The 25,724-nt window shown below is 33.6% G+C and overlaps 9 non-coding genes across 9 annotated transcripts; all 9 read left to right on the top strand.

Moving 5' to 3' along the window:
* The first annotated feature begins 4,941 nt into the window (after positions 1-4,941).
* TRNAI-UAU (transfer RNA isoleucine (anticodon UAU)) lies at positions 4,942-5,034 on the top strand. The gene is given in 2 exon segments: positions 4,942-4,979; positions 4,999-5,034. It is a non-coding gene; the product is annotated as a tRNA-Ile (tRNA).
* A 1,419-nt stretch (positions 5,035-6,453) lies between these two features.
* Positions 6,454-6,546, top strand: TRNAI-UAU (transfer RNA isoleucine (anticodon UAU)). Its single transcript is given in 2 exon segments — positions 6,454-6,491; positions 6,511-6,546. It is a non-coding gene; the product is annotated as a tRNA-Ile (tRNA).
* Positions 6,547-9,477: 2,931 nt separating this feature from the next.
* TRNAI-UAU (transfer RNA isoleucine (anticodon UAU)) lies at positions 9,478-9,570 on the top strand. The gene is given in 2 exon segments: positions 9,478-9,515; positions 9,535-9,570. It is a non-coding gene; the product is annotated as a tRNA-Ile (tRNA).
* Positions 9,571-12,482: 2,912 nt separating this feature from the next.
* TRNAI-UAU (transfer RNA isoleucine (anticodon UAU)) lies at positions 12,483-12,575 on the top strand. The gene is given in 2 exon segments: positions 12,483-12,520; positions 12,540-12,575. It is a non-coding gene; the product is annotated as a tRNA-Ile (tRNA).
* Positions 12,576-13,994: 1,419 nt separating this feature from the next.
* Positions 13,995-14,087, top strand: TRNAI-UAU (transfer RNA isoleucine (anticodon UAU)). Its single transcript is given in 2 exon segments — positions 13,995-14,032; positions 14,052-14,087. It is a non-coding gene; the product is annotated as a tRNA-Ile (tRNA).
* Positions 14,088-15,506: 1,419 nt separating this feature from the next.
* Positions 15,507-15,599, top strand: TRNAI-UAU (transfer RNA isoleucine (anticodon UAU)). The gene is given in 2 exon segments: positions 15,507-15,544; positions 15,564-15,599. It is a non-coding gene; the product is annotated as a tRNA-Ile (tRNA).
* A 2,931-nt stretch (positions 15,600-18,530) lies between these two features.
* Positions 18,531-18,623, top strand: TRNAI-UAU (transfer RNA isoleucine (anticodon UAU)). The gene is given in 2 exon segments: positions 18,531-18,568; positions 18,588-18,623. It is a non-coding gene; the product is annotated as a tRNA-Ile (tRNA).
* A 1,420-nt stretch (positions 18,624-20,043) lies between these two features.
* Positions 20,044-20,136, top strand: TRNAI-UAU (transfer RNA isoleucine (anticodon UAU)). The gene is given in 2 exon segments: positions 20,044-20,081; positions 20,101-20,136. It is a non-coding gene; the product is annotated as a tRNA-Ile (tRNA).
* Positions 20,137-21,554: 1,418 nt separating this feature from the next.
* Positions 21,555-21,647, top strand: TRNAI-UAU (transfer RNA isoleucine (anticodon UAU)). Its single transcript is given in 2 exon segments — positions 21,555-21,592; positions 21,612-21,647. It is a non-coding gene; the product is annotated as a tRNA-Ile (tRNA).
* The last annotated feature ends 4,077 nt before the right edge of the window (positions 21,648-25,724 follow it).

Below are 25,724 nucleotides of genomic sequence, written 5' to 3'. Positions count from 1 at the left end.
CAAGTGAGATTTAACTTATTTTTATTTAAAGATACTGCACTTTTTGGTATTATAGTGTATATTTTCCCTATGCAACATTGAAGTTACATTTATTTATAGCAAATATTATTTAAGATAAATAAACAGGAATTATTTATAAACAGGAATTATTTTACAATTTTGATAATATTGAACTGTACAGCAATGGCATGAATTCATTGCAATATACACCTAAGGATACATAAAACTGGGCAATAACACAAATGCACAATATAATTGATTAACTTATGATTAGAATATTACTTTTATTAGGTACTTTAGTATTGGGTGCAGTAGTTTAGTGGATTTAAAAAGTAACTAATTTAAAATTAATAAACCAAGTTAATATACTTAGTCAACTCGATGCTAAAATCACTCAACTAAAAATAATACACTTTGACCATGTGCTCCTATGGTGCAATCGGTCAGCGCGCAGTGCTTATAAGACAGTATCTGTTGAGCAATGCCGAGGTTGTGAGTTCAAGCCTCACCTGGAGCAAATGTAATTTGTTTTCTAATGTCATCAGTTAATGATTATCATCTGCTACCTGAACATCCTGATATGAAGGCAGAAAAAAATCACAAACATGACTGTTTTTAAGGTACCAGTACACACATCTGCTTTGGTTCATATGCACTGTAAACATTACTTTAGTTAGTCAACAAAATGGAATGCAAAAAACTACCTCTTTATTGGTAAAAGAGTTGCATCAATCTGTTTTGCTGCAATGTAACATGAGGGTCCACACTATTAGGTCTGGTTAGTACAATCACATTTCATGCTGGGATTTGTAAAGCAAAGAACACAAATAAACGGCTTTTCTATATCGCAACAATTAATGATTATACTAATGAAAAAATCAGTTTCACACAAAGATGTTACTAAGCCCCACTGGCCTAAAGGATAATGCACTGGCCTCCTAAGCTAGGGATTGAGGTTTCAAGTCTCATCTGGGCTTTATTTCATCCATATAATTACTGGAGATGTTCCCTTTATTCTTGCTTGATACTGCACAAATGGCTCCACCAGAAACTTTTATCTGCTTAACAATCCGGTACTGTTCAGCTTGCAAAATTATGGCCCTGTATCTAAAAGCAGACATTTATCCTGATGACATTGTGGATTAGTTTCCGGATAAGTTTGCTATCACCTGGGACAGTGGCTTCAAGTCTCATCTAGGATGCATGTTCCTTTGATGCTCATTCTCATTCTAGAAGTTATGCTTTTTTTCAATGCAGGTGACTGTCTTAATGGTATTGCATGAAATCCATATATACAAAAACATACCTATTAAGTTTTAATTGCAATTTAATATCAGAGTGGCTACAAAATAACAATGTCTATGGCAATTGCTGATGGGTTTCTTGAAGTCCATTCATCCATGTCATCAAAAGGGTAATTTTCTGCATTTTATATTTCTTTGGACACTGACTTTACTGACAATTTAGGTGCTACAGACCAAAAAAACAATGTTTACCTTTAAATATAGAGCACAAGTGAGATTTAACTTATTTTTATTTAAAGATACTGCACTTTTTGGTATTATAGTGTATATTTTCCCTATGCAACATTGAAGTTACATATATTTATAGCAAATATTATTTAAGATAAATAAACAGAAATTATTTATAAACAGGAATTATTTTACAATTTTGATAATATTGAACTGTACAGCAATGGCATGAATTCATTGCAATATACACCTAAGGATACATAAAACTGGGCAATAACACAAATGCACAATATAATTGATTAACTTATGATTGGAATATTACTTTTATTAGGTACTTTAGTATTGGGTGCAGTAGTTTAGTGGATTTAAAAAGTAACTAATTTAAAATTAATAAACCAAGTTAATATACTTAGTCAACTCGATGCTAAAATCACTCAACTAAAAATAATACACTTTGACCATGTGCTCCTGTGGTGCAATCGGTCAGCGTGCAGTGTTTATAAGACAGTATCTGTTGAGCAATGCCGAGGTTGTGAGTTCAAGCCTCACCTGGAGCAAATGTAATTTGTTTTCTAATGTCATCAGTTAATGATTATCATCTGCTACCTGAACATCCTGATATGAAGGCAGAAAAAAATCACAAACATGACTGTTTTTAAGGTACCAGTACACACATCTGCTTTGGTTCATATGCACTGTAAACATTACTTTAGTTAGTCAACAAAATGGAATGTAAAAGACTACCTCTTTATTGGTAAAAGAGTAGCATCAATCTGTTTTGCTGCAATGTAACATGAGGGTCCACACTATTAGGTCTGGTTAGTACAATCACATTTCATGCTGGGATTTGTAAAGCAAAGAACACAAATAAACGGCTTTTCTATATCGCAACAATTAATGATTATACTAATGAAAAAATCAGTTTCATACAAAGATGTTACTAAGCCCCACTGGCCTAAAGGATAATGCACTGGCCTCCTAAGCTAGGGATTGAGGTTTCAAGTCTCATCTGGGCTTTATTTCATACATATAATTACTGGAGATGTTCCCTTTATTCTTGCTTGATACTGCACAAATGGCTCCACCAGAAACTTTTATCTGCTTAACAATCCGGTACTGTTCAGCTTGCAAAATTATGGCCCTGTATCTAAAAGCAGACATTTATCCTGATGACATTGTGGATTAGTTTCCGGATAAGTTTGCTATCACCTGGGACAGTGGCTTCAAGTCTCATCTAGGATGCATGTTCCTTTGATGCTCATTCTCATTCTAGAAGTTATGCTTTTTTTCAATGCAGGTGACTGTCTTAATGGTATTGCATGAAATCCATATATACCAAAACATACCTATTAAGTTTTAATTGCAATTTAATATCAGAGTGGCTACAAAATAACAATGTCTATGGCAATTGCTGATGGGTTTCTTGAAGTCCTTTCATCCATGTCATCAAAAGGGTAATTTTCTGCATTTTATATTTCTTTGGACACTGACTTTACTGACAATTTAGGTGCTACAGACCAAAAAAACAATGTTTACCTTTAAATATAGAGCACAAGTGAGATTTAACTTATTTTTATTTAAAGATACTGCACTTTTTGGTATTATAGTGTATATTTTCCCTATGCAACATTGAAGTTACATATATTTATAGCAAATATTATTTAAGATAAATAAACAGGAATTATTTATAAACAGGAATTATTTTACAATTATGATAATATTGAACTGTACAGCAATGGCATGAATTCATTGCAATATACACCTAAGGATACATAAAACTGGGCAATAACACAAATGCACAATATAATTGATTAACTTATGATTGGAATATTACTTTTATTAGGTACTTTAGTATTGGGTGCAGTAGTTTAGTGGATTTAAAAAGTAACTAATTTAAAATTAATAAACCAAGTTAATATACTTAGTCAACTCGATGCTAAAATCACTCAACTAAAAATAATACACTTTGACCATGTGCTCCTGTGGTGCAATCGGTCAGCGTGCAGTGCTTATAAGACAGTATCTGTTGAGCAATGCCTCACCTGGAGCAAATGTAATTTGTTTTCTAATGTCATCAGTTAATGATTATCATCTGCTACCTGAACATCCTGATATGAAGGCAGAAAAAAATCACAAACATGACTGTTTTTAAGGTACCAGTACACACATCTGCTTTGGTTCATATGCACTGTAAACATTACTTTAGTTAGTCAACAAAATGGAATGCAAAAGACTACCTCTTTATTGGTAAAAGAGTTGCATCAATCTGTTTTGCTGCAATGTAACATGAGGGTCCACACTATTAGGTCTGGTTAGTACAATCACATTTCATGCTGGGATTTGTAAAGCAAAGAACACAAATAAACGGCTTTTCTATATCGCAACAATTAATGATTATACTAATGAAAAAATCAGTTTCACACAAAGATGTTACTAAGCCCCACTGGCCTAAAGGATAATGCACTGGCCTCCTAAGCTAGGGATTGAGGTTTCAAGTCTCATCTGGGCTTTATTTCATCCATATAATTACTGGAGATGTTCCCTTTATTCTTGCTTGATACTGCACAAATGGCTCCACCAGAAACTTTTATCTGCTTAACAATCCGGTACTGTTCAGCTTGCAAAATTATGGCCCTGTATCTAAAAGCAGACATTTATCCTGATGACATTGTGGATTAGTTTCCGGATAAGTTTGCTATCACCTGGGACAGTGGCTTCAAGTCTCATCTAGGATGCATGTTCCTTTGATGCTCATTCTCATTCTAGAAGTTATGCTTTTTTTCAATGCAGGTGACTGTCTTAATGGTATTGCATGAAATCCATATATACCAAAACATACCTATTAAGTTTTAATTGCAATTTAATATCAGAGTGGCTACAAAATAACAATGTCTATGGCAATTGCTGATGGGTTTCTTGAAGTCCATTCATCCATGTCATCAAAAGGGTAATTTTCTGCATTTTATATTTCTTTGGACACTGACTTTACTGACAATTTAGGTGCTACAGACCAAAAAAACAATGTTTACCTTTAAATATAGAGCACAAGTGAGATTTAACTTAATTTAATTTAAAGATACTGCACTTTTTGGTATTATAGTGTATATTTTCCCTATGCAACATTGAAGTTACATATATTTATAGCAAATATTATTTAAGATAAATAAACAGGAATTATTTATAAACAGGAATTATTTTACAATTTTGATAATATTGAACTGTACAGCAATGGCATGAATTCATTGCAATATACACCTAAGGATACATAAAACTGGGCAATAACACAAATGCACAATATAATTGATTAACTTATGATTAGAATATTACTTTTATTAGGTACTTTAGTATTGGGTGCAGTAGTTTAGTGGATTTAAAAAGTAACTAATTTAAAATTAATAAACCAAGTTAATATACTTAGTCAACTCGATGCTAAAATCACTCAACTAAAAATAATACACTTTGACCATGTGCTCCTGTGGTGCAATCGGTCAGCGCGCAGTACTTATAAGACAGTATCTGTTGAGCAATGCCGAGGTTGTGAGTTCAAGCCTCACCTGGAGCAAATGTAATTTTTTTTCTAATGTCATCAGTTAATGATTATCATCTGCTACCTGAACATCCTGATATGAAGGCAGAAAAAAATCACAAACATGACTGTTTTTAAGGTACCAGTACACACATCTGCTTTGGTTCATATGCACTGTAAACATTACTTTAGTTAGTCAACAAAATGGAATGCAAAAGACTACCTCTTTATTGGTAAAAGAGTTGCATCAATCTGTTTTGCTGCAATGTAACATGAGGGTCCACACTATTAGGTCTGGTTAGTACAATCACATTTCTTGCTGGGATTTGTAAAGCAAAGAACACAAATAAACGGCTTTCCTATATTGCAACAATTAATGACTATACTAATGAAAAAATCAGTTTCACACAAAGATGTTACTAAGCCCCACTGGCCTAATGGATAAGGCACTGGCCTCCTAAGCTAGGGATTGTGGTTTCAAGTCTCATCTGGGCTTTATTTCATCCATATAATTACTGGAGATGTTCCCTTTATTCTTGCTTGATACTGCACAAATGGCTCCACCAGAAACTTTTATCTGCTTAACAATCCGGTACTGTTCAGCTTGCAAAATTATGGCCCTGTATCTAAAAGCAGACATTTATCCTGATGACATTGTGGATTAGTTTCCAGATAAGTTTGCTATCACCTGGGACAGTGGCTTCAAGTCTCATCTAGGATGCATGTTCCTTTGATGCTCATTCTCATTCTAGAAGTTATGCTTTTTTTCAATGCAGGTGACTGTCTTAATGGTATTGCATGAAATCCATATATACCAAAACATACCTATTAAGTTTTAATTGCAATTTAATATCAGAGTGGCTACAAAATAACAATGTCTATGGCAATTGCTGATGGGTTTCTTGAAGTCCTTTCATCCATGTCATCAAAAGGGTAATTTTCTGCTTTTTATATTTCTTTGGACACTGACTTTACTGACAATTTAGGTGCTACAGACCAAAAAAACAATGTTTACCTTTAAATATAGAGCACAAGTGAGATTTAACTTATTTTTATTTAAAGATACTGCACTTTTTGGTATTATAGTGTATATTTTCCCTATGCAACATTGAAGTTACATATATTTATAGCAAATATTATTTAAAATAAATAAACAGGAATTATTTATAAACAGGAATTATTTTACAATTATGATAATATTGAACTGTACAGCAATGGCATGAATTCATTGCAATATACACCTAAGGATACATAAAACTGGGCAATAACACAAATGCACAATATAATTGATTAACTTATGATTGGAATATTACTTTTATTAGGTACTTTAGTATTGGGTGCAGTAGTTTAGTGGATTTAAAAAGTAACTAATTTAAAATTAATAAACCAAGTTAATATACTTAGTCAACTCGATGCTAAAATCACTCAACTAAAAATAATACACTTTGACCATGTGCTCCTGTGGTGCAATCGGTCAGCGCGCAGTACTTATAAGACAGTATCTGTTGAGCAATGCCGAGGTTGTGAGTTCAAGCCTCACCTGGAGCAAATGTAATTTTTTTTCTAATGTCATCAGTTAATGATTATCATCTGCTACCTGAACATCCTGATATGAAGGCAGAAAAAAATCACAAACATGACTGTTTTTAAGGTACCAGTACACACATCTGCTTTGGTTCATATGCACTGTAAACATTACTTTAGTTAGTCAACAAAATGGAATGCAAAAGACTACCTCTTTATTGGTAAAAGAGTTGCATCAATCTGTTTTGCTGCAATGTAACATGAGGGTCCACACTATTAGGTCTGGTTAGTACAATCACATTTCTTGCTGGGATTTGTAAAGCAAAGAACACAAATAAACGGCTTTCCTATATCGCAACAATTAATGACTATACTAATGAAAAAATCAGTTTCACACAAAGATGTTACTAAGCCCCACTGGCCTAATGGATAAGGCACTGGCCTCCTAAGCTAGGGATTGTGGTTTCAAGTCTCATCTGGGCTTTATTTCATCCATATAATTACTGGAGATGTTCCCTTTATTCTTGCTTGATACTGCACAAATGGCTCCACCAGAAACTTTTATCTGCTTAACAATCCGGTACTGTTCAGCTTGCAAAATTATGGCCCTGTATCTAAAAGCAGACATTTATCCTGATGACATTGTGGATTAGTTTCCGGATAAGTTTGCTATCACCTGGGACAGTGGCTTCAAGTCTCATCTAGGATGCATGTTCCTTTGATGCTCATTCTCATTCTAGAAGTTATGCTTTTTTTCAATGCAGGTGACTGTCTTAATGGTATTGCATGAAATCCATATATACCAAAACATACCTATTAAGTTTTAATTGCAATTTAATATCAGAGTGGCTACAAAATAACAATGTCTATGGCAATTGCTGATGGGTTTCTTGAAGTCCTTTCATCCATGTCATCAAAAGGGTAATTTTCTGCTTTTTATATTTCTTTGGACACTGACTTTACTGACAATTTAGGTGCTACAGACCAAAAAAACAATGTTTACCTTTAAATATAGAGCACAAGTGAGATTTAACTTATTTTTATTTAAAGATACTGCACTTTTTGGTATTATAGTGTATATTTTCCCTATGCAACATTGAAGTTACATATATTTATAGCAAATATTATTTAAGATAAATAAACAGGAATTATTTATAAACAGGAATTATTTTACAATTATGATAATATTGTACTGTACAGCAATGGCATGAATTCATTGCAATATACACCTAAGGATACATAAAACTGGGCAATAACACAAATGCACAATATAATTGATTAACTTATGATTGGAATATTACTTTTATTAGGTACTTTAGTATTGGGTGCAGTAGTTTAGTGGATTTAAAAAGTAACTAATTTAAAATTAATAAACCAAGTTAATATACTTAGTCAACTCGATGCTAAAATCACTCAACTAAAAATAATACACTTTGACCATGTGCTCCTGTGGTGCAATCGGTCAGCGTGCAGTGCTTATAAGGCAGTATCTGTTGAGCAATGCCGAGGTTGTGAGTTCAAGCCTCACCTGGAGCAAATGTAATTTGTTTTCTAATGTCATCAGTTAATGATTATCATCTGCTACCTGAACATCCTGATATGAAGGCAGAAAAAAATCACAAACATGACTGTTTTTAAGGTACCAGTACACACATCTGCTTTGGTTCATATGCACTGTAAACATTACTTTAGTTAGTCAACAAAATGGAATGCAAAAGACTACCTCTTTATTGGTAAAAGAGTTGCATCAATCTGTTTTGCTGCAATGTAACATGAGGGTCCACACTATTAGGTCTGGTTAGTACAATCACATTTCATGCTGGGATTTGTAAAGCAAAGAACACAAATAAACGGCTTTTCTATATCGCAACAATTAATGATTATACTAATGAAAAAATCAGTTTCACACAAAGATGTTACTAAGCCCCACTGGCCTAAAGGATAATGCACTGGCCTCCTAAGCTAGGGATTGAGGTTTCAAGTCTCATCTGGGCTTTATTTCATCCATATAAAAACTGGAGATGTTCCCTTTATTCTTGCTTGATACTGCACAAATGGCTCCACCAGAAACTTTTATCTGCTTAACAATCCGGTACTGTTCAGCTTGCAAAATTATGGCCCTGTATCTAAAAGCAGACATTTATCCTGATGACATTGTGGATTAGTTTCCGGATAAGTTTGCTATCACCTGGGACAGTGGCTTCAAGTCTCATCTAGGATGCATGTTCCTTTGATGCTCATTCTCATTCTAGAAGTTATGCTTTTTTTCAATGCAGGTGACTGTCTTAATGGTATTGCATGAAATCCATATATACCAAAACATACCTATTAAGTTTTAATTGCAATTTAATATCAGAGTGGCTACAAAATAACAATGTCTATGGCAATTGCTGATGGGTTTCTTGAAGTCCATTCATCCATGTCATCAAAAGGGTAATTTTCTGCATTTTATATTTCTTTGGACACTGACTTTACTGACAATTTAGGTGCTACAGACCAAAAAAACAATGTTTACCTTTAAATATAGAGCACAAGTGAGATTTAACTTATTTTTATTTAAAGATACTGCACTTTTTGGTATTATAGTGTATATTTTCCCTATGCAACAATGAAGTTACATATATTTATAGCAAATATTATTTAAGATAAATAAACAGGAATTATTTATAAACAGGAATTATTTTACAATTTTGATAATATTGAACTGTACAGCAATGGCATGAATTCATTGCAATATACACCTAAGGATACATAAAACTGGGCAATAACACAAATGCACAATATAATTGATTAACTTATGATTAGAATATTACTTTTATTAGGTACTTTAGTATTGGGTGCAGTAGTTTAGTGGATTTAAAAAGTAACTAATTTAAAATTAATAAACCAAGTTAATATACTTAGTCAACTCGATGCTAAAATCACTCAACTAAAAATAATACACTTTGACCATGTGCTCCTGTGGTGCAATCGGTCAGCGCGCAGTACTTATAAGACAGTATCTGTTGAGCAATGCCGAGGTTGTGAGTTCAAGCCTCACCTGGAGCAAATGTAATTTTTTTTCTAATGTCATCAGTTAATGATTATCATCTGCTACCTGAACATCCTGATATGAAGGCAGAAAAAAATCACAAACATGACTGTTTTTAAGGTACCAGTACACACATCTGCTTTGGTTCATATGCACTGTAAACATTACTTTAGTTAGTCAACAAAATGGAATGCAAAAGACTACCTCTTTATTGGTAAAAGAGTTGCATCAATCTGTTTTGCTGCAATGTAACATGAGGGTCCACACTATTAGGTCTGGTTAGTACAATCACATTTCTTGCTGGGATTTGTCAAGCAAAGAACACAAATAAACGGCTTTCCTATATCGCAACAATTAATGACTATAATAATGAAAAAATCAGTTTCACACAAAGATGTTACTAAGCCCCACTGGCCTAATGGATAAGGCACTGGCCTCCTAAGCTAGGGATTGTGGTTTCAAGTCTCATCTGGGCTTTATGTCATCCATATAATTACTGGAGATGTTCCCTTTATTCTTGCTTGATACTGCACAAATGGCTCCACCAGAAACTTTTATCTGCTTAACAATCCGGTACTGTTCAGCTTGCAAAATTATGGCCCTGTATCTAAAAGCAGACATTTATCCTGATGACATTGTGGATTAGTTTCCGGATAAGTTTGCTATCACCTGGGACAGTGGCTTCAAGTCTCATCTAGGATGCATGTTCCTTTGATGCTCATTCTCATTCTAGAAGTTATGCTTTTTTTCAATGCAGGTGACTGTCTTAATGGTATTGCATGAAATCCATATATACCAAAACATACCTATTAAGTTTTAATTGCAATTTAATATCAGAGTGGCTACAAAATAACAATGTCTATGGCAATTGCTGATGGGTTTCTTGAAGTCCTTTCATCCATGTCATCAAAAGGGTAATTTTCTGCATTTTATATTTCTTTGGACACTGACTTTACTGACAATTTAGGTGCTACAGACCAAAAAAACAATGTTTACCTTTAAATATAGAGCACAAGTGAGATTTAACTTATTTTTATTTAAAGATACTGCACTTTTTGGTATTATAGTGTATATTTTCCCTATGCAACATTGAAGTTACATATATTTATAGCAAATATTATTTAAGATAAATAAACAGGAATTATTTATAAACAGGAATTATTTTACAATTATGATAATATTGAACTGTACAGCAATGGCATGAATTCATTGCAATATACACCTAAGGATACATAAAACTGGGCAATAACACAAATGCACAATATAATTGATTAACTTATGATTGGAATATTACTTTTATTAGGTACTTTAGTATTGGGTGCAGTAGTTTAGTGGATTTAAAAAGTAACTAATTTAAAATTAATAAACCAAGTTAATATACTTAGTCAACTCGATGCTAAAATCACTCAACTAAAAATAATACACTTTGACCATGTGCTCCTGTGGTGCAATCGGTCAGCGTGCAGTGCTTATAAGACAGTATCTGTTGAGCAATGCCTCACCTGGAGCAAATGTAATTTGTTTTCTAATGTCATCAGTTAATGATTATCATCTGCTACCTGAACATCCTGATATGAAGGCAGAAAAAAATCACAAACATGACTGTTTTTAAGGTACCAGTACACACATCTGCTTTGGTTCATATGCACTGTAAACATTACTTTAGTTAGTCAACAAAATGGAATGCAAAAGACTACCTCTTTATTGGTAAAAGAGTTGCATCAATCTGTTTTGCTGCAATGTAACATGAGGGTCCACACTATTAGGTCTGGTTAGTACAATCACATTTCATGCTGGGATTTGTAAAGCAAAGAACACAAATAAACGGCTTTTCTATATCGCAACAATTAATGATTATACTAATGAAAAAATCAGTTTCACACAAAGATGTTACTAAGCCCCACTGGCCTAAAGGATAATGCACTGGCCTCCTAAGCTAGGGATTGAGGTTTCAAGTCTCATCTGGGCTTTATTTCATCCATATAATTACTGGAGATGTTCCCTTTATTCTTGCTTGATACTGCACAAATGGCTCCACCAGAAACTTTTATCTGCTTAACAATCCGGTACTGTTCAGCTTGCAAAATTATGGCCCTGTATCTAAAAGCAGACATTTATCCTGATGACATTGTGGATTAGTTTCCGGATAAGTTTGCTATCACCTGGGACAGTGGCTTCAAGTCTCATCTAGGATGCATGTTCCTTTGATGCTCATTCTCATTCTAGAAGTTATGCTTTTTTTCAATGCAGGTGACTGTCTTAATGGTATTGCATGAAATCCATATATACCAAAACATACCTATTAAGTTTTAATTGCAATTTAATATCAGAGTGGCTACAAAATAACAATGTCTATGGCAATTGCTGATGGGTTTCTTGAAGTCCATTCATCCATGTCATCAAAAGGGTAATTTTCTGCATTTTATATTTCTTTGGACACTGACTTTACTGACAATTTAGGTGCTACAGACCAAAAAAACAATGTTTACCTTTAAATATAGAGCACAAGTGAGATTTAACTTAATTTAATTTAAAGATACTGCACTTTTTGGTATTATAGTGTATATTTTCCCTATGCAACATTGAAGTTACATATATTTATAGCAAATATTATTTAAGATAAATAAACAGGAATTATTTATAAACAGGAATTATTTTACAATTTTGATAATATTGAACTGTACAGCAATGGCATGAATTCATTGCAATATACACCTAAGGATACATAAAACTGGGCAATAACACAAATGCACAATATAATTGATTAACTTATGATTAGAATATTACTTTTATTAGGTACTTTAGTATTGGGTGCAGTAGTTTAGTGGATTTAAAAAGTAACTAATTTAAAATTAATAAACCAAGTTAATATACTTAGTCAACTCGATGCTAAAATCACTCAACTAAAAATAATACACTTTGACCATGTGCTCCTGTGGTGCAATCGGTCAGCGCGCAGTACTTATAAGACAGTATATGTTGAGCAATGCCGAGGTTGTGAGTTCAAGCCTCACCTGGAGCAAATGTAATTTTTTTTCTAATGTCATCAGTTAATGATTATCATCTGCTACCTGAACATCCTGATATGAAGGCAGAAAAAAATCACAAACATGACTGTTTTTAAGGTACCAGTACACACATCTGCTTTGGTTCATATGCACTGTAAACATTACTTTAGTTAGTCAACAAAATGGAATGCAAAAAACTACCTCTTTATTGGTAAAAGAGTTGCATCAATCTGTTTTGCTGCAATGTAACATGAGGGTCCACACTATTAGGTCTGGTTAGTACAATCACATTTCTTGCTGGGATTTGTAAAGCAAAGAACACAAATAAACGGCTTTCCTATATCGCAACAATTAATGACTATACTAATGAAAAAATCAGTTTCACACAAAGATGTTACTAATCCCCACTGGCCTAATGGATAAGGCACTGGCCTCCTAAGCTAGGGATTGTGGTTTCAAGTCTCATCTGGGCTTTATTTCATCCATATAATTACTGGAGATGTTCCCTTTATTCTTGCTTGATACTGCACAAATGGCTCCACCAGAAACTTTTATCTGCTTAACAATCCGGTACTGTTCAGCTTGCAAAATTATGGCCCTGTATCTAAAAGCAGACATTTATCCTGATGACATTGTGGATTAGTTTCCAGATAAGTTTGCTATCACCTGGGACAGTGGCTTCAAGTCTCATCTAGGATGCATGTTCCTTTGATGCTCATTCTCATTCTAGAAGTTATGCTTTTTTTCAATGCAGGTGACTGTCTTAATGGTATTGCATGAAATCCATATATACCAAAACATACCTATTAAGTTTTAATTGCAATTTAATATCAGAGTGGCTACAAAATAACAATGTCTATGGCAATTGCTGATGGGTTTCTTGAAGTCCTTTCATCCATGTCATCAAAAGGGTAATTTTCTGCTTTTTATATTTCTTTGGACACTGACTTTACTGACAATTTAGGTGCTACAGACCAAAAAAACAATGTTTACCTTTAAATATAGAGCACAAGTGAGATTTAACTTATTTTTATTTAAAGATACTGCACTTTTTGGTATTATAGTGTATATTTTCCCTATGCAACATTGAAGTTACATATATTTATAGCAAATATTATTTAAAATAAATAAACAGGAATTATTTATAAACAGGAATTATTTTACAATTATGATAATATTGAACTGTACAGCAATGGCATGAATTCATTGCAATATACACCTAAGGATACATAAAACTGGGCAATAACACAAATGCACAATATAATTGATTAACTTATGATTGGAATATTACTTTTATTAGGTACTTTAGTATTGGGTGCAGTAGTTTAGTGGATTTAAAAAGTAACTAATTTAAAATTAATAAACCAAGTTAATATACTTAGTCAACTCGATGCTAAAATCACTCAACTAAAAATAATACACTTTGACCATGTGCTCCTGTGGTGCAATCGGTCAGCGCGCAGTACTTATAAGACAGTATCTGTTGAGCAATGCCGAGGTTGTGAGTTCAAGCCTCACCTGGAGCAAATGTAATTTTTTTTCTAATGTCATCAGTTAATGATTATCATCTGCTACCTGAACATCCTGATATGAAGGCAGAAAAAAATCACAAACATGACTGTTTTTAAGGTACCAGTACACACATCTGCTTTGGTTCATATGCACTGTAAACATTACTTTAGTTAGTCAACAAAATGGAATGCAAAAGACTACCTCTTTATTGGTAAAAGAGTTGCATCAATCTGTTTTGCTGCAATGTAACATGAGGGTCCACACTATTAGGTCTGGTTAGTACAATCACATTTCTTGCTGGGATTTGTAAAGCAAAGAACACAAATAAACGGCTTTCCTATATCGCAACAATTAATGACTATACTAATGAAAAAATCAGTTTCACACAAAGATGTTACTAAGCCCCACTGGCCTAATGGATAAGGCACTGGCCTCCTAAGCTAGGGATTGTGGTTTCAAGTCTCATCTGGGCTTTATTTCATCCATATAATTACTGGAGATGTTCCCTTTATTCTTGCTTGATACTGCACAAATGGCTCCACCAGAAACTTTTATCTGCTTAACAATCCGGTACTGTTCAGCTTGCAAAATTATGGCCCTGTATCTAAAAGCAGACATTTATCCTGATGACATTGTGGATTAGTTTCCGGATAAGTTTGCTATCACCTGGGACAGTGGCTTCAAGTCTCATCTAGGATGCATGTTCCTTTGATGCTCATTCTCATTCTAGAAGTTATGCTTTTTTTCAATGCAGGTGACTGTCTTAATGGTATTGCATGAAATCCATATATACCAAAACATACCTATTAAGTTTTAATTGCAATTTAATATCAGAGTGGCTACAAAATAACAATGTCTATGGCAATTGCTGATGGGTTTCTTGAAGTCCTTTCATCCATGTCATCAAAAGGGTAATTTTCTGCTTTTTATATTTCTTTGGACACTGACTTTACTGACAATTTAGGTGCTACAGACCAAAAAAACAATGTTTACCTTTAAATATAGAGCACAAGTGAGATTTAACTTATTTTTATTTAAAGATACTGCACTTTTTGGTATTATAGTGTATATTTTCCCTATGCAACATTGAAGTTACATATATTTATAGCAAATATTATTTAAAATAAATAAACAGGAATTATTTATAAACAGGAATTATTTTACAATTATGATAATATTGAACTGTACAGCAATGGCATGAATTCATTGCAATATACACCTAAGGATACATAAAACTGGGCAATAACACAAATGCACAATATAATTGATTAACTTATGATTGGAATATTACTTTTATTAGGTACTTTAGTATTGGGTGCAGTAGTTTAGTGGATTTAAAAAGTAACTAATTTAAAATTAATAAACCAAGTTAATATACTTAGTCAACTCGATGCTAAAATCACTCAACTAAAAATAATACACTTTGACCATGTGCTCCTGTGGTGCAATCGGTCAGCGCGCAGTACTTATAAGACAGTATCTGTTGAGCAATGCCGAGGTTGTGAGTTCAAGCCTCACCTGGAGCAAATGTAATTTTTTTTCTAATGTCATCAGTTAATGATTATCATCTGCTACCTGAACATCCTGATATGAAGGCAGAAAAAAATCACAAACATGACTGTTTTTAAGGTACCAGTACACACATCTGCTTTGGTTCATATGCACTGTAAACATTACTTTAGTTAGTCAACAAAATGGAATGCAAAAGACTACCTCTTTATTGGTAAAAGAGTTGCATCAATCTGTTTTGCTGCAATGTAACATGAGGGTCCACACTATTAGGTCTGGTTAGTACAATCACATTTCTTGCTGGGATTTGTCAAGCAAAGAACACAAATAAACGGCTTTCCTATATCGCAACAATTAATGACTATACTAATGAAAAAATCAGTTTCACACAAAGATGTTACTAAGCCCCACTGGCCTAATGGATAAGGCACTGGCCTCCTAAGCTAGGGATTGTGGTTTCAAGTCTCATCTGGGCTTTATTTCATCCATATAATTACTGGAGATGTTCCCTTTATTCTTGCTTGATACTGCACAAATGGCTCCACCAGAAACTTTTATCTGCTTAACAATCCGGTACTGTTCAGCTTGCAAAATTATGGCCCTGTATCTAAAAGCAGACATTTATCCTGATGACATTGTGGATTAGTTTCCGGATAAGTTTGCTATCACCTGGGACAGTGGCTTCAAGTCTCATCTAGGATGCATGTTCCTTTGATGCTCATTCTCATTCTAGAAGTTATGCTTTTTTTCAATGCAGGTGACTGTCTTAATGGTATTGCATGAAATCCATATATACCAAAACATACCTATTAAGTTTTAATTGCAATTTAATATCAGAGTGGCTACAAAATAACAATGTCTATGGCAATTGCTGATGGGTTTCTTGAAGTCCTTTCATCCATGTCATCAAAAGGGTAATTTTCTGCTTTTTATATTTCTTTGGACACTGACTTTACTGACAATTTAGGTGCTACAGACCAAAAAAACAATGTTTACCTTTAAATATAGAGCACAAGTGAGATTTAACTTATTTTTATTTAAAGATACTGCACTTTTTGGTATTATAGTGTATATTTTCCCTATGCAACATTGAAGTTACATATATTTATAGCAAATATTATTTAAGATAAATAAACAGGAATTATTTATAAACAGGAATTATTTTACAATTATGATAATATTGAACTGTACAGCAATGGCATGAATTCATTGCAATATACACCTAAGGATACATAAAACTGGGCAATAACACAAATGCACAATATAATTGATTAACTTATGATTGGAATATTACTTTTATTAGGTACTTTAGTATTGGGTGCAGTAGTTTAGTGGATTTAAAAAGTAACTAATTTAAAATTAATAAACCAAGTTAATATACTTAGTCAACTCGATGCTAAAATCACTCAACTAAAAATAATACACTTTGACCATGTGCTCCTGTGGTGCAATCGGTCAGCGTGCAGTGCTTATAAGGCAGTATCTGTTGAGCAATGCCGAGGTTGTGAGTTCAAGCCTCACCTGGAGCAAATGTAATTTGTTTTCTAATGTCATCAGTTAATGATTATCATCTGCTACCTGAACATCCTGATATGAAGGCAGAAAAAAATCACAAACATGACTGTTTTTAAGGTACCAGTACACACATCTGCTTTGGTTCATATGCACTGTAAACATTACTTTAGTTAGTCAACAAAATGGAATGCAAAAGACTACCTCTTTATTGGTAAAAGAGTTGCATCAATCTGTTTTGCTGCAATGTAACATGAGGGTCCACACTATTAGGTCTGGTTAGTACAATCACATTTCATGCTGGGATTTGTAAAGCAAAGAACACAAATAAACGGCTTTTCTATATCGCAACAATTAATGATTATACTAATGAAAAAATCAGTTTCACACAAAGATGTTACTAAGCCCCACTGGCCTAAAGGATAATGCACTGGCCTCCTAAGCTAGGGATTGAGGTTTCAAGTCTCATCTGGGCTTTATTTCATCCATATAAAAACTGGAGATGTTCCCTTTATTCTTGCTTGATACTGCACAAATGGCTCCACCAGAAACTTTTATCTGCTTAACAATCCGGTACTGTTCAGCTTGCAAAATTATGGCCCTGTATCTAAAAGCAGACATTTATCCTGATGACATTGTGGATTAGTTTCCGGATAAGTTTGCTATCACCTGGGACAGTGGCTTCAAGTCTCATCTAGGATGCATGTTCCTTTGATGCTCATTCTCATTCTAGAAGTTATGCTTTTTTTCAATGCAGGTGACTGTCTTAATGGTATTGCATGAAATCCATATATACCAAAACATACCTATTAAGTTTTAATTGCAATTTAATATCAGAGTGGCTACAAAATAACAATGTCTATGGCAATTGCTGATGGGTTTCTTGAAGTCCATTCATCCATGTCATCAAAAGGGTAATTTTCTGCATTTTATATTTCTTTGGACACTGACTTTACTGACAATTTAGGTGCTACAGACCAAAAAAACAATGTTTACCTTTAAATATAGAGCACAAGTGAGATTTAACTTATTTTTATTTAAAGATACTGCACTTTTTGGTATTATAGTGTATATTTTCCCTATGCAACAATGAAGTTACATATATTTATAGCAAATATTATTTAAGATAAATAAACAGGAATTATTTATAAACAGGAATTATTTTACAATTTTGATAATATTGAACTGTACAGCAATGGCATGAATTCATTGCAATATACACCTAAGGATACATAAAACTGGGCAATAACACAAATGCACAATATAATTGATTAACTTATGATTAGAATATTACTTTTATTAGGTACTTTAGTATTGGGTGCAGTAGTTTAGTGGATTTAAAAAGTAACTAATTTAAAATTAATAAACCAAGTTAATATACTTAGTCAACTCGATGCTAAAATCACTCAACTAAAAATAATACACTTTGACCATGTGCTCCTGTGGTGCAATCGGTCAGCGCGCAGTACTTATAAGACAGTATCTGTTGAGCAATGCCGAGGTTGTGAGTTCAAGCCTCACCTGGAGCAAATGTAATTTTTTTTCTAATGTCATCAGTTAATGATTATCATCTGCTACCTGAACATCCTGATATGAAGGCAGAAAAAAATCACAAACATGACTGTTTTTAAGGTACCAGTACACACATCTGCTTTGGTTCATATGCACTGTAAACATTACTTTAGTTAGTCAACAAAATGGAATGCAAAAGACTACCTCTTTATTGGTAAAAGAGTTGCATCAATCTGTTTTGCTGCAATGTAACATGAGGGTCCACACTATTAGGTCTGGTTAGTACAATCACATTTCTTGCTGGGATTTGTCAAGCAAAGAACACAAATAAACGGCTTTCCTATATCGCAACAATTAATGACTATACTAATGAAAAAATCAGTTTCACACAAAGATGTTACTAAGCCCCACTGGCCTAATGGATAAGGCACTGGCCTCCTAAGCTAGGGATTGTGGTTTCAAGTCTCATCTGGGCTTTATGTCATCCATATAATTACTGGAGATGTTCCCTTTATTCTTGCTTGATACTGCACAAATGGCTCCACCAGAAACTTTTATCTGCTTAACAATCCGGTACTGTTCAGCTTGCAAAATTATGGCCCTGTATCTAAAAGCAGACATTTATCCTGATGACATTGTGGATTAGTTTCCGGATAAGTTTGCTATCACCTGGGACAGTGGCTTCAAGTCTCATCTAGGATGCATGTTCCTTTGATGCTCATTCTCATTCTAGAAGTTATGCTTTTTTTTCAATGCAGGTGACTGTCTTAATGATATTGCATGAAATCCATATATACCAAAACATACCTATTAAGTTTTAATTGCAATTTAATATCAGAGTGGCTACAAAATAACAATGTCTATGGCAATTGCTGATGGGTTTCTTGAAGTCCTTTCATCCATGTCATCAAAAGGGTAATTTTCTGCTTTTTATATTTCTTTGGACACTGACTTTACTGACAATTTAGGTGCTACAGACCCAAAAAACAATGTTTACCTTTAAATATAGAGCACAAGTGAGATTTAACTTATTTTTATTTAAAGATACTGCACTTTTTGGTATTATAGTGTATATTTTCCCTATGCAACATTGAAGTTACATATATTTATAGCAAATATTATTTAAGATAAATAAACAGAAATTATTTATAAACAGGAATTATTTTACAATTTTGATAATTTTGAACTGTACAGCAATGGCATGAATTCATTGCAATATACACCTAAGGATACATAAAACTGGGCAATAACACAAATGCACAATATAATTGATTAACTTATGATTGGAATATTACTTTTATTAGGTACTTTAGTATTGGGTGCAGTAGTTTAGTGGATTTAAAAAGTAACTAATTTAAAATTAATAAACCAAGGTAATATACTTAGTCAACTCGATGCTAAAATCACTCAACTAAAAATAATACATTTTGACCATGTGCTTCTGTGGCGCAATCGGTTAGCGCGCAGTACTTATAAGACAGTATCTGTTGAGCAATGCTGAGGTTGTGAGTTCAAGCCTCACCTGGAGCAAATGTAATTTGATTTCTAATGTAATCAGTTAATGATTATCATCTGCTACCTGAACATCCTGATATGAAGGCAGAAAAATTCACAAACATGACTGTTTTTAAGGTACCAGTACACACATCTGCTTTGGTTCATATGCACTGTAAACATTACTTTAGTTAGTCAACAAAATGGAATGCAAAAGACTACCTCTTTATTGGTAAAAGAGTTGCATCAATCTGTTTTGCTGCAATGTAACATGAGGGTCCACACTATTAGGTCTGGTTAGTACAATCACATTTCATGCTGGGATTTGTAAAGCAAAGAACACAAATAAACGGCTTTCCTATATCGCAACAATTAATGATTATACTAATGAAAAAATCAGTTTCACACAAAGATGTTACTAAGCCCCACTGGCCTAATGGATAAGGCACTGGCCTCCTAAGCTAGGGATTGTGGTTTCAAGTCTCATCTGGGCTTTATTTCATCCATATAATTACTGGAGATGCTCCCTTTATTCTTGCTTGATACTGCACAAATGGCTCCACCGGAAACTTTTATCTGCTTAACAATCCGGTACTGTTCAGCTTGCAAAATTATGGCCCTGTATCTAAAAGCAGACATTTATCCTGATGACATTGTGGATTAGTTTCCGGATAAGTTTGGTATCACCTGGGACAGTGGCTTCAAGTCTCATCTAGGATGCATGTTCCTTTGATGCTCATTCTCATTCTAGAAGTTATGCTTTTTTTCAATGCAGGTGACTGTCTTAATGGTATTGCATGAAATCCATATATACCAAAACATACCTATTAAGTTTTAATTGCAATTTAATATCAGAGTGGCTACAAAATAACAATGTCTATGGCAATTGCTGATGGGTTTCTTGAAGTCCTTTCATCCATGTCATCAAAAGGGTAATTTTCTGCTTTTTATATTTCTTTGGACACTGACTTTACTGACAATTTAGGTGCTACAGACCAAAAAAACAATGTTTACCTTTAAATATAGAGCACAAGTGAGATTTAACTTATTTTTATTTAAAGATACTGCACTTTTTGGTATTATAGTGTATATTTTCCCTATGCAACATTGAAGTTACATATATTTATAGCAAATATTATTTAAGATAAATAAACAGGAATTATTTATAAACAGGAATTATTTTACAAATATGATAATATTGAACTGTACAGCAATGGCATGAATTCATTGCAATATACACCTAAGGATACATAAAACTGGGCAATAACACAAATGCACAATATAATTGATTAACTTATGATTGGAATATTACTTTTATTAGGTACTTTAGTATTGGGTGCAGTAGTTTAGTGGATTTAAAAAGTAACTAATTTAAAATTAATAAACCAAGTTAATATACTTAGTCAACTCAATGCTAAAATCACTCAACTAAAAATAATATTCTTTGACCATGTGCTCCTGTGGTGCAATCGGTCAGCGCGCAGTACTTATAAGACAGTATCTGTTGAGCAATGCCGAGGTTGTGAGTTCAAGCCTCACCTGGAGCAAATGTAATTTTTTTTCTAATGTCATCAGTTAATGATTATCATCTGCTACCTGAACATCCTGATATGAAGGCAGAAAAAAATCACAAACATGACTGTTTTTAAGGTACCAGTACACACATCTGCTTTGGTTCAAATGCACTGTAAACATTACTTTAGTTAGTCAACAAAATGGAATGAAAAAGACTACCTCTTTATTGGTAAAAGAGTTGCATCAATCTGTTTTGCTGCAATGTAACATGAGGGTCCACACTATTAGGTCAGGTTAGTACAATCACATTTCATGCTGGGATTTGTAAAGCAAAGAACACAAATAAACGGCTTTTCTATATCGCAACAATTAATGATTATACTAATGAAAAAATCAGTTTCACACAAAGATGTTACTAAGCCCCACTGGCCTAAAGGATAATGCACTGGCCTCCTAAGCTAGGGATTGAGGTTTCAAGTCTCATCTGGGCTTTATTTCATCCATATAATTACTGGAGATGTTCCCTTTATTCTTGCTTGATACTGCACAAATGGCTCCACCAGAAACTTTTATCTGCTTAACAATCCGGTACTGTTCAGCTTGCAAAATTATGGCCCTGTATCTAAAAGCAGACATTTATCCTGATGACATTGTGGATTAGTTTCCGGATAAGTTTGCTATCACCTGTGACAGTGGCTTCAAGTCTCATCTAGGATGCATGTTCCTTTGATGCTCATTCTCATTCTAGAAGTTATGCTTTTTTTCAATGCAGGTGACTGTCTTAATGGTATTGCATGAAATCCATATATACCAAAACATACCTATTAAGTTTTAATTGCAATTTAATATCAGAGTGGCTACAAAATAACAATGTCTATGGCAATTGCTGATGGGTTTCTTGAAGTCCTTTCATCCATGTCATCAAAAGGGTAATTTTCTGCTTTTTATATTTCTTTGGACACTGACTTTACTGACAATTTAGGTGCTACAGACCAAAAAAACAATGTTTACCTTTAAATATAGAGCACAAGTGAGATTTAACTTATTTTTATTTAAAGATACTGCACTTTTTGGTATTATAGTGTATATTTTCCCTATGCAACATTGAAGTTACATATATTTATAGCAAATATTATTTAAGATAAATAAACAGAAATTATTTATAAACAGGAATTATTTTACAATTTTGATAATATTGAACTGTACAGCAATGGCATGAATTCATTGCAATATACACCTAAGGATACATAAAACTGGGCAATAACACAAATGCACAATATAATTGATTAACTTATGATTGGAATATTACTTTTATTAGGTACTTTAGTATTGGGTGCAGTAGTTTAGTGGATTTAAAAAGTAACTAATTTAAAATTAATAAACCAAGTTAATATACTTAGTCAACTCGATGCTAAAATCACTCAACTAAAAATAATACAATTTGACCATGTGCTCCTGTGGTGCAATCGGTTAGCGCGCGGTACTTATAAGACAGTATCTGTTGAGCAATGCCGAGGTTGTAAGTTCAAGCCTCACCTGGAGCAAATGTAATTTGTTTTCTAATGTAATCAGTTAATGATTATCATCTGCTACCTGAACATCCTGATATGAAGGCAGAAAAAAATCACAAACATGACTGTTTTTAAGGTACCAGTACACACATCTGCTTTGGTTCATATGCACTGTAAACATTACTTTAGTTAGTCAACAAAATGGAATGCAAAAGACTACCTCTTTATTGGTAAAAGAGTTGCATCAATCTGTTTTGCTGCAATGTAACATGAGGGTCCACACTATTAGGTCTGGTTAGTACAATCACATTTCATGCTGGGATTTGTAAAGCAAAGAACACAAATAAACGGCTTTCCTATATCGCAACAATTAATGACTATACTAATGAAAAAATCAGTTTCACACAAAGATGTTACTAAGCCCCACTGGCCTAATGGATAAGGCACTGGCCTCCTAAGCTAGGGATTGTGGTTTCAAGTCTCATCTGGGCTTTATTTCATCCATATAATTACTGGAGATGTTCCCTTTATTCTTGCTTGATACTGCACAAATGGCTCCACCAGAAACTTTTATCTGCTTAACAATCCGGTACTGTTCAGCTTGCAAAATTATGGCCCTGTATCTAAAAGCAGACATTTATCCTGATGACATTGTGGATTAGTTTCCGGATAAGTTTGCTATCACCTGTGACAGTGGCTTCAAGTCTCATCTAGGATGCATGTTCCTTTGATGCTCATTCTCATTCTAGAAGTTATGCTTTTTTTCAATGCAGGTGACTGTCTTAATGGTATTGCATGAAATCCATATATACCAAAACATACCTATTAAGTTTTAATTGCAATTTAATATCAGAGTGGCTACAAAATAACAATGTCTATGGCAATTGCTGATGGGTTTCTTGAAGTCCTTTCATCCATGTCATCAAAAGGGTAATTTTCTGCTTTTTATATTTCTTTGGACACTGACTTTACTGACAATTTAGGTGCTACAGACCAAAAAAACAATGTTTACCTTTAAATATAGAGCACAAGTGAGATTTAACTTATTTTTATTTAAAGATACTGCACTTTTTGGTATTATAGTGTATATTTTCCCTATGCAACATTGAAGTTACATATATTTATAGCAAATATTATTTAAGATAAATAAACAGAAATTATTTATAAACAGGAATTATTTTACAATTTTGATAATATTGAACTGTACAGCAATGGCATGAATTCATTGCAATATACACCTAAGGATACATAAAACTGGGCAATAACACAAATGCACAATATAATTGATTAACTTATGATTGGAATATTACTTTTATTAGGTACTTTAGTATTGGGTGCAGTAGTTTAGTTTATTTAAAAAGTAACTAATTTAAAATTAATAAACCAAGTTAATATACTTAGTCAACTCGATGCTAAAATCACTCAACTAAAAATAATACAATTTGACCATGTGCTCCTGTGGTGCAATCGGTTAGCGCGTGGTACTTATAAGACAGTATCTGTTGAGCAATGCCGAGGTTGTAAGTTCAAGCCTCACCTGGAGCAAATGTAATTTGTTTTCTAATGTAATCAGTTAATGATTATCATCTGCTACCTGAACATCCTGATATGAAGGCAGAAAAAAATCACAAACATGACTGTTTTTAAGGTACCAGTACTGCTTTGGTTCATATGCACTGTAAACATTACTTTAGTTAGTCAACAAAATGGAATGCAAAAGACTACCTCTTTATTGGTAAAAGAGTTGCATCAATCTGTTTTGCTGCAATGTAACATGAGGGTCCACACTATTAGGTCTGGTTAGTACAATCACATTTCATGCTGGGATTTGTAAAGCAAAGAACACAAATAAACGGCTTTCCTATATCGCAACAATTAATGACTATACTAATGAAAAAATCAGTTTCACACAAAGATGTTACTAAGCCCCACTGGCCTAATGGATAAGGCACTGGCCTCCTAAGCTAGGGATTGTGGTTTCAAGTCTCATCTGGGCTTTATTTCATCCATATAATTACTGTAGATGTTCCCTTTATTCTTGCTTGATACTGCACAAATGGCTCCACCAGAAACTTTTATCTGCTTAACAATCCGGTACTGTTCAGCTTGCAAAATTATGGCCCTGTATCTAAAAGCAGACATTTATCCTGATGACATTGTGGATAAGTTTGCTATCACCTGGGACAGTGGCTTCAAGTCTCATCTAGGATGCATGTTCCTTTGATGCTCATTCTCATTCTAGAAGTTATGCTTTTTTTCAATGCAGGTGACTGTCTTAATGGTATTGCATGAAATCCATATATACCAAAACATACCTATTAAGTTTTAATTGCAATTTAATATCAGAGTGGCTACAAAATAACAATGTCTATGGCAATTGCTGATGGGTTTCTTGAAGTCCTTTCATCCATGTCATCAAAAGGGTAATTTTCTGCTTTTTATATTTCTTTGGACACTGACTTTACTGACAATTTAGGTGCTACAGACCAAAAAAACAATGTTTACCTTTAAATATAGAGCACAAGTGAGATTTAACTTATTTTTATTTAAAGATACTGCACTTTTTGGTATTATAGTGTATATTTTCCCTATGCAACA

Source organism: Taudactylus pleione, unplaced genomic scaffold (assembly GCF_031769625.1).
Source record: "Taudactylus pleione unplaced genomic scaffold, aTauple2 ptg000473l, whole genome shotgun sequence".
In the NCBI taxonomy this organism is placed as follows: domain Eukaryota; kingdom Metazoa; phylum Chordata; class Amphibia; order Anura; family Myobatrachidae; genus Taudactylus; species Taudactylus pleione.
This window is presented reverse-complemented; position numbering and strand designations above follow the sequence as displayed.